Source organism: Triticum aestivum, chromosome 2A (assembly GCF_018294505.1).
Source record: "Triticum aestivum cultivar Chinese Spring chromosome 2A, IWGSC CS RefSeq v2.1, whole genome shotgun sequence".
In the NCBI taxonomy this organism is placed as follows: Eukaryota; Viridiplantae; Streptophyta; class Magnoliopsida; order Poales; family Poaceae; genus Triticum; species Triticum aestivum.
Window position 1 is genome coordinate 213,711,789 of NC_057797.1, and position 8,288 is coordinate 213,720,076.

The window sequence follows — 8,288 nt, forward strand, 5'->3', positions numbered from 1 at the left end:
GCGCAGGAGCGTTTCACTTCTTGAAACCTGGCAGGCAGGATTGACAGTTTCTTCAGGACGTCGCTGAGCCGGTTGGGTCCTTGATTGACAGGAGAGATGGCGGCAAGAGCCCGCTGTGCGCCAATATACAGTTGTTCTACCAAAGTATACACTGCCTTCAGTTTAATCAAAGGGTCTTGGCTCAGATTTTTGCTTCGAGGGCCTGCACATATTTTATACACAAAGTCAGCTGGCGGTTTATACTCTGGATCAGCAGAAAGTACACAAAATTAAAGTTGTACGGCTTACCAAACATGGCAGCCACCATTTGAGACACCCGGCCCTTTAACCCGTTCAGCTCTGTTGAAATCTCTTCAAGGGTTGTTTCGGCCTTCTCAGCACGTTGGGTCAGAAGCATTTTTTCCTCTTCCCAAGTTTTCTTCTTGGCAGCGAAGTTGGTCTTTAAATTTTCCGTCTCAGAGAGACTTATTTGCAGTTTGGAGTTAGCAGATTTGATTTCTGCTTCCTGACTCGCTAGCCGGGTCTTCGCATCAGTCAATTGCGAGTTCAATTCCGATAAGGCATTCTACAAAACATTCAAGTGAGTCAAGATTTTGTTTCAAGTTCAAAGAGCAAGATTCAAGTCTCAAGTACTTTACAAAAAACCACTTGACACTTGGGGGCTAATGTATGCCAAATCAAATTTTTATGACTCTAAAGACATACTTTAAGTCCCAAGTCCTTTACAAAGTAACAGCACTTGGCACTTGGGGGCTAATGTATGCAGTTCAACAAGTTTCTCAAGGTTAAGCCGGAGTATTAAGTCCTTTGAATATGGTACCAAACAATTTAAAGTACCGGTTCATTTATGATCAAAATGAACCGGCCCTTGGGGACTACAGGTGAAGCTTTGTTCTATTGAATTCAAGACAAGTTTCAAAGGTAAAGGTCTCAGTCTATATTTTAAAGTCTACAGATCATTCCGGTTCTCTCATAAAAATCTGAAGACTTGGGGGCTGAAGGAATATAGATAAGCCGGAAGAACGTACCTCGTATTTCAACTACAGATCTTTGACCATTTCAATCTCAGAGTCGCGACTGGAGTGTACATGGCTAAGATAGCCGGATAGAATATCATTGGCATTTAGATGGTCATAGTTGGCAACGTCAAAGTGAACTTTCTGCCTCTCCAATGCCTCTTGTTTTGCAGTACACCGAGCCAGCACGGTTGGATTCCCTGGTTCAATAAAGCGGCTCCCGGTGATCTGAACGTCTTATGCAGATGGTGATGGCGGGTTGGCTGAGCTTGATGGTCCAGTAGCAGAAGGGTTCACAGTGGTCTCATCAAATGACGGCTCAGGAGGATTTGCTTCTACATCAACAGGCGGGTCTGCTGGAGCGTCGGTTAATGGAGAGGATGGCCTGGCCGGGTCAGATGCAAGCACTGGCGGGTCTTCCACCGATTTAGCTACCTTCGCTTTCTTGGATTTAGCTTGGCCACTAAGAAAAGTGTTGCAAGATCATCAGTATAAAGATACAATTTGAACAAACCTGGAAAATATGAGGATTTTTCATCACCCAAGTCTTGAAGGCCGGAAATTGCATCTGCGATGAGTCGCCAGAAGAGAGAGACACCTCCTGAAAGGATAAAATAGAGTTAAAAGTAATACAAGGAGGAGGATCCAGTAAAAACAGTTAAAGATAGAAAGAAGTAAACCTCATTCGGACGCTTCTGAGGAGTTTTTTGAACGATAGCCGGCTCATCTTCAGTCCAAGCTTGACGGCGGCTTTCATATTGTCGTGTTTTCAAACGAAAGTTGGGATCCAAGTGAGCTAAAGGGTTAGAAAACCTTACTTTTTGTCTTGGCAAGGGCTCTGAGTCAGAGGAAATGATAGTTACCTCTGCTTCCACAGCCTGACTGGCCCCAGTGTCATCCTGGTAATGATCAGTGTCAATAAGATTGTTAAAAAATTGGCCAAGGGAATCAAGGGCTACCTCTGAGTCAGATGTATCATCAAGCTTCATCAAATCTTCAGCAGTACTCTTTTTCTTCTTTTTCGACCTCGAGATCATTTTCTTGGCGTTTATGGCGGCGGCTTTCACTTTCTTGACTGCCTCGTGGTCATACTTAACTTTCAAGAAGTCAGAGTTGGCCTACAGACAGGTAAAAACAAGGTAAAGAGTCAGGCAAGTATTAAAACAATACGGCCAAAAAAATACAAAAGAGAGAAATAATGACATCCTTACTTCTGGCACCAGGTTAAGCTGGCAGAAGGGGTTTAACCCAACGACACTGCAATCTTCATATTTCCCGTTCACCAGAACAGTTGACATTGAGACAATGTCTTCTTCTTTCAATTGAACAGGGCTGTGACGAAGAGAGTCATCCGGGCCTCCACCATACTCATACATCAGCTTTGACCGACGGCTCAAAGGGATGACCCGCCATGAGATCCAGCAGTGGGTCAAATCAACTCCAGTTAACCCATTCCCCAACAGAGCATTGATCCTTTTGATAGATGGTATCAGCCTCTTGTGTTCAGCGACGGTAAGTTTATCAGGAAGCGTGAACTTGGAGTCAAGACGATCGGGGTGATAACCCGGCAGTGGCTTCTCGTTTGCTGGTGAAATGTCCTGGCAGTAGAACCAAGTCTGGTTCCAGTCCTTTGGATGACTTGGTAAGACAATGAGGGGGAAGACGGCACCCTGCCGACGCTGAATCGATATGCCTCCGAGCTCTAAGCTAAGACCGTTGGTGCACTCGTTCTGCCGGTTTAGATAAAAGTATTCTCTAAACAACTCCACGGTCGGCTCTTATTGAAGATATACCTCACAAAGCACTTGGAAGTTACAGAGTTAGATATGGAGTTGGGCCCGATATCTTGAGGGTGGAGTTTGAAAAAGTGGAGGACCTCTCTGAAGAACTTTGAGCCGGGCGGTGAGAAGCCACGGTTCATGTGGTCAGTAAAAACGATCACCTCACCATCTCTCGGATTGGGTCGTTCTTGTTCCGGGTCAGGGGCACGGTAAGACATGAAAATTTTCGCTGGCAGAAATCCTATGGTGAAGAACTCCTTTAAACGTTCCTCAGTTATGGTTGAGGGAACCCAGTTACAGATGGTTGGTGTTTTGGACGGCATGATGTGCAAGGAACTGAAAAGAAAAGCAACATGCCGGTTCAGTTTGACGGTGAGATTAACAGTTAAGGGATGAAGATGCAAAACAAGTAATGACGGCTTATGTTGAGGGATAATGACATATAAAGGGAAATTAAGCCGGCATGATAAGCCGCCATGACTACAGATATTTGAAGAAGGCAAAATCAGCTAAGTATTGAGACAAACAAGTTTCCTACGTTGCTTGGTATTATTCCAGATCAAAATGGTTGTTCAAAATGAAAACAATTCTAGACCTAAAAAGTTCAGTACAGAGGAGTCGGTAAGTTCTGAAGCAGCCTTTTTAATCAGAGAAAGAGATCTATGGGTCAAGAAGAGGTACAAAAACACTACCGCGCGAGCATATATATGACTTTTTGGATCGGAAAAAGCTGGCAGTGGAAGAACTATGAAGAACTATGATGAACTACGAAGAACACGCAGGAGCTTGGAAATCCTAATGCAGATCTGAGAAACAAAGGAAAGAAAACTTACAGTTGCAGGCCTACTGCGGAGGTCACCGTGGTTTCTCTGATCGGTTCAGGTTGATGCAGCGGCCTAAGTCGACGGAGACGGAGATGAGGCGTGGCGGTGGCAGAACTCGAGCAGCAGAGGGTTTGTGCGAGGAAGAAGACAGAGCGAGAAAGGAGAATGAGAAGGCCGAGGTGTGCCTATTTATAAGGAAAAGATGCGAACAGACGGGCGCGAAGATCAAGGAAGAACCGAATAAATGGTTATCCAGCTATACAGGCGCCTCGATTCTTGGGAAACATTAAAGATAAAAGATCCGTTGGAAGATGATGTCAGGACAGTTTTTTGCATTTTTAAGAGGTGACGTCACGGCGGGTTACAAGAAAATTTCAGCGAAGATAAGAAGATGGATTTTTTGTCTAAGTGTTGAAGATTTACAAAGAACGAAGTTCAAAGTCAACCTGGGGCCTAATGTTGGGGATATTACTATAAGTTATGACCCGCCCAGGAGGGGCCGGGTCAGCCCCAATGGTGGGTTACACAAGAAGCCCGGCCAACATTCAAGATTATCGTTTATGAAGTCTTATTAGAAGGCCCAAAGGCCTGAAAGGCGGTTTAAGGCCCGTTATTGTGAACCGCTGTATGTAAGGAAAGACTTGTAAAGAAAGGCATGTAAAGGAAGTCACCGAGCCAGACACGATTATGAGCCGGCCGGGACTCTGTAGGCCACCAGGCGTCAACCCAGGTACATAAGGGGACGACCCGGTGGCGGCTTAGGGCAAGAAACAACAAGTCGAGAACCAAGCCGGCGAGTTGAGACTCTTGGTGATCGAAACCCCAGCAATACCAATCCCAGCTAGACGTAGGCTTTTACCTTCATCGTAAGGGGCCGAACTAGTATAAAACTCTCTCGTGTCCTTTGTCCCGATTAACCCCTTTAAGCTTCCTAGTGCGATGGCCCTATGACTAAGTCCTTGCTCTAGGACATCTGTCGTGACAATTCCACGACACCTATCATCATACTCTATTCCACTCGTAGTGTCATATCCATGGCTTGCGCTCATCTATTGCATGAGGGTTGAAAAACCTGAAGTGCGTTAAAAAGTATGAACCAATTGCTCGGCTTGCCATCGAGGTTGTACATGATAAATACTTTGTGTTAAGAAGACAGAGCATGACAACACTATATGATTTTGTAGGGATAACTTTCTTTAGCGTTGATATTTTGAAAGACATGATTGTTTGTTGGGATGCCTGAGTATTGATGTCTTTATGTCAAATTATAGACTATTGCTCTGAATCACTTATTTCATAATATCCATGCCATGATTAGATATATGATCAAGTTTATGCTAGGTAGCATTCCACGTCAAAAATTATCTTTTTCATCATTTACCTACTCGAGGACGAGCAGGAATTAAGCTTGGGGATGCTGATACGTCTCCGTCGTATCTATAATTTTTAATTGTTTCACGCCAATATTATACAACTTTTAAACACTTTTGGCAACATTTTATATGATTTATTTGGACTAACATATTGATCCAATGCCTAGTGTCAGCTCCTGTTTGTTGCATGTTTTTTGTTTTGCAGAAAACCCATATCAAAAAAAGTCCAAATGCGATAAATTTACAGAGAATTATTTTCAAATATATGTGATTTTTGGGAGGTGGAATCAATGCAAACGGGGGCCCACAGGCCCCAAGATACACCAGGGTGTGCCCCAGGCCCCAGGCGCACCCAGGTGTCTTATGCCCACCTCGTATGTCGGTTGGATCTCTACTTCGGGCACAAGGAAGCTTATATCCAAAAAAATCGTGTTAAAATTTCAGCACAATCGGAGTTACGGCTCTCCCGGCATATAAGAAACGGTTTTCGGCCATATCTGGGGAACACGAAACATAAGAGAACAGGGAGGGAGATCCAATCTCGGAGGGGCTCCCGCCCCTCCGCCAGCATGGAGCCCATGGACCAGAGGGGGAACTCTACTCCCATCTAGTGGGGAGGCCAAGGAAGAAGAAAAATGAGGGGGGGGCTCTCTCCCCCTCTCTCCCGGTGGCATCGGAGTTCCACCGGGGCCGGGATCGTGACGACGATCTACATCAACAATCTTGCTACCATCAACACCAAATTTCTCTCCATCTATCCAGTGGTATAACACCCCTTCTCCCCGTTGTAATCTCTACTAAAACATGGTGCTCAACTGTAACACCACGGATGTAACTTGCCATATTTGTAACTCCGACTCTGCCATTTCCGGCTTTAAGTTATGAGATTCCCTTCGTGGTTGGGTTTTATCTTCATTTTTTCATTTTGTTCATGTCATGCATTTCATATCATGTCATCATGTGCATCTCATTTGCATACGTGTTCGTCTCATCCATCCGAGCATTTTCCCCGTTGTCCGTTCCGCAATCCGACACTCCTACATGCACCGGTGTGCCCCCTTTTGTCTCTTTTCGTGAGCGTGTATTAAACATTCTCGGAATGGACCGAGATTTGCCAAGCGGCCTTGGTATACCACCGGTAGACCGCCTGTCAAATTTCGTTCCATTTGGAGTTCGTTTGATACTCCAACGGCTAACCGGGAAACCGCAAAGGCCTCGTGTGTGTTGCAGCCCAACACCCCTCCAAAATGGCCCAATAACCCATACAAACCACTCCCATGGCCTCCATCGTCGGATCACGATCACGTGGTCGAAAAGTACACTCCATTTGGACACTCCAAACTCCTCCTACCTATAAATATGTCCTCCCCGTCCAAAATCTGGGTCCAAACCCTAGATAAACCTCCCCCGCCGCCACCGGACACGTCCACCGCTGCCGCCCGAAGAATCCTGCGCCGCCACCTGTCCCCGCATCGCCTCCACGCCGCCGCGGCCCGCCAGGCTCGTCACGGGCCCGTGCGAGGCTGCGGGAGCCGCCGCCGCTCGCTCCCGTTCGCCGCCGTCTGCGCCACAACACCGCCTCCCGCAGGCCGTCTCCTTCCCTCCGCCGCCGGCCGTGCGCCGGCGCCGCTCCCCGCCGCGGCTCCGACGCCGGCCGCCGCCGCCCATGGTCTCCGCCACCGCGCCCCGCGCCCCGCCAAGCGCCGCCTCCTTCGCCGGATCCGGACGCCCCTTTGCCGGATCTACCTCCCCGCGCTCTCTGGTGAGGTCCCGGCGAGCTCCGGCCACCGCGGGACGAACCCCGGCGATCCTCGGTTCACGTCCAAGTCAACCCTAGATCTGATCCGGAGGTCGATTTTTCCACCAAGTCCTTTTCCCCTCGTGTTTTATGCCCCAGTTCATCATGTCATAAATCTGTGACCATAGCTCTGTTTGATGCGCATGATATATCAAAATGTTCATTAGGAGATGCTCTTCATTTCATTACATTGTGGCATGCTTGTTTGAGTCCATCTTGATGCTCAAATCGTGGATGCAAGAGTGCTATAAATTGTTAGTTGTTGTTACTTATCAGAGTATGTTGATTTGTCATGTGTCACATTTGTTGTGTGCATCTTATGGGCATGAGCTCTACATGTGTTTTGATCTATGCCATGCCATCTTTACAGGGGTGTTTGCCATGTATTTTTGTGATCAATGTGGTGACTAGCACAAGCATGCAAAGTAGCCTTCGTGTTATTGTTGATTTCTGGGACTTAGGATTTTACTAAGTCATTTCCCTGCTGTTATTTTTATGTCATGTAAACATGATGCTACAGTGAGATCCATGCTTGTTTTGAGCATCTTCAGTAAGGGTATTCTGGACATATGGTTATGCTCTATCCGTCCAGGCCCCTGTTTGCTATTATGGAGTGCCCTAGCATGTCTTAATCTTGCTCTACTTTTGCTATAAAATGTTCCTAGCAGATTGTTTACATGTTAATCAATTTTGCCATGGTTGTTGTAGTTGATCCATGCATGCTATGAACTTGCTCTTGCCATGGTTAGCTTCATGAACATGTCATCTTGCTGTAGGTATGTTTGTCTTGTCATGCAATGCAATGCCTTGTGATGAGTGTTTTGAGCCCGCAAATATGCCTTCACAATTCTGTTTTTGCCATGCTCAGTTTCATTCCATGCCTTTGTTTGCAATGATTTGTTCCTGTAGCATGTTGTTTGCTTGCTCTAAACATGGCTTCCTGATGTTATTCCTGGCATGTTAGTATTTTCACTAAGTATGTGAAGCAGATAACTTTTGCACTTTTGTCATGCTTGTTTGAACATGTTATAGTGTGTTTTAGCCGTAGCTCAGTGTTCATATTTTGTCAAGAATCTTGAGTAGATGACCGCCATGTGCTTTGTTGTTATGTTTGAGTGCAGTAGCTTAGTTTCTTGTTGCATTCTAGATGGCATGGTGCTGTTAATCGCAGAATTGTGCCATTATTGTTTTGCTTGCCATTTGCAAACCGTGCATCTGATTCCGGTGATTTTTATATCGATTTCGACCGAAATCAACTCATCTTTCTAGCGGCATACTTGGTTTGCCAAGTTGATGCCTTGTTCATCTTTTTCCTTCCAGAGCACGCATATGCATTGCATATCACATCTCGCATATCATGTCATGTTTTGCATCATGTTGATTGTGCATTGCACCGTGACTGATTGTTGGTCATTTGCTTCTGTTCTTGCTTTGGGTAGAGCCGGGAGACGAGTACGTGATCGAGGAACCTATTGAGTACGCTATGAAAGATCAAG

The 8,288-nt window shown here is 46.0% G+C and overlaps 1 long non-coding RNA gene across 1 annotated transcript; it reads right to left on the reverse strand.

The window, feature by feature from the left end:
- Positions 1–313: 313 nt before the first annotated feature.
- LOC123185183 (uncharacterized) lies at positions 314–1,901 on the reverse strand. Its single transcript, XR_006493211.1, has 4 exons — positions 1,697–1,901; positions 1,558–1,617; positions 1,029–1,479; positions 314–565 (listed from the first exon to the last, which is right to left on the reverse strand). It is a non-coding gene; the product is annotated as an uncharacterized lncRNA (long non-coding RNA).
- Between the last annotated feature and the right edge of the window lie 6,387 nt (positions 1,902–8,288).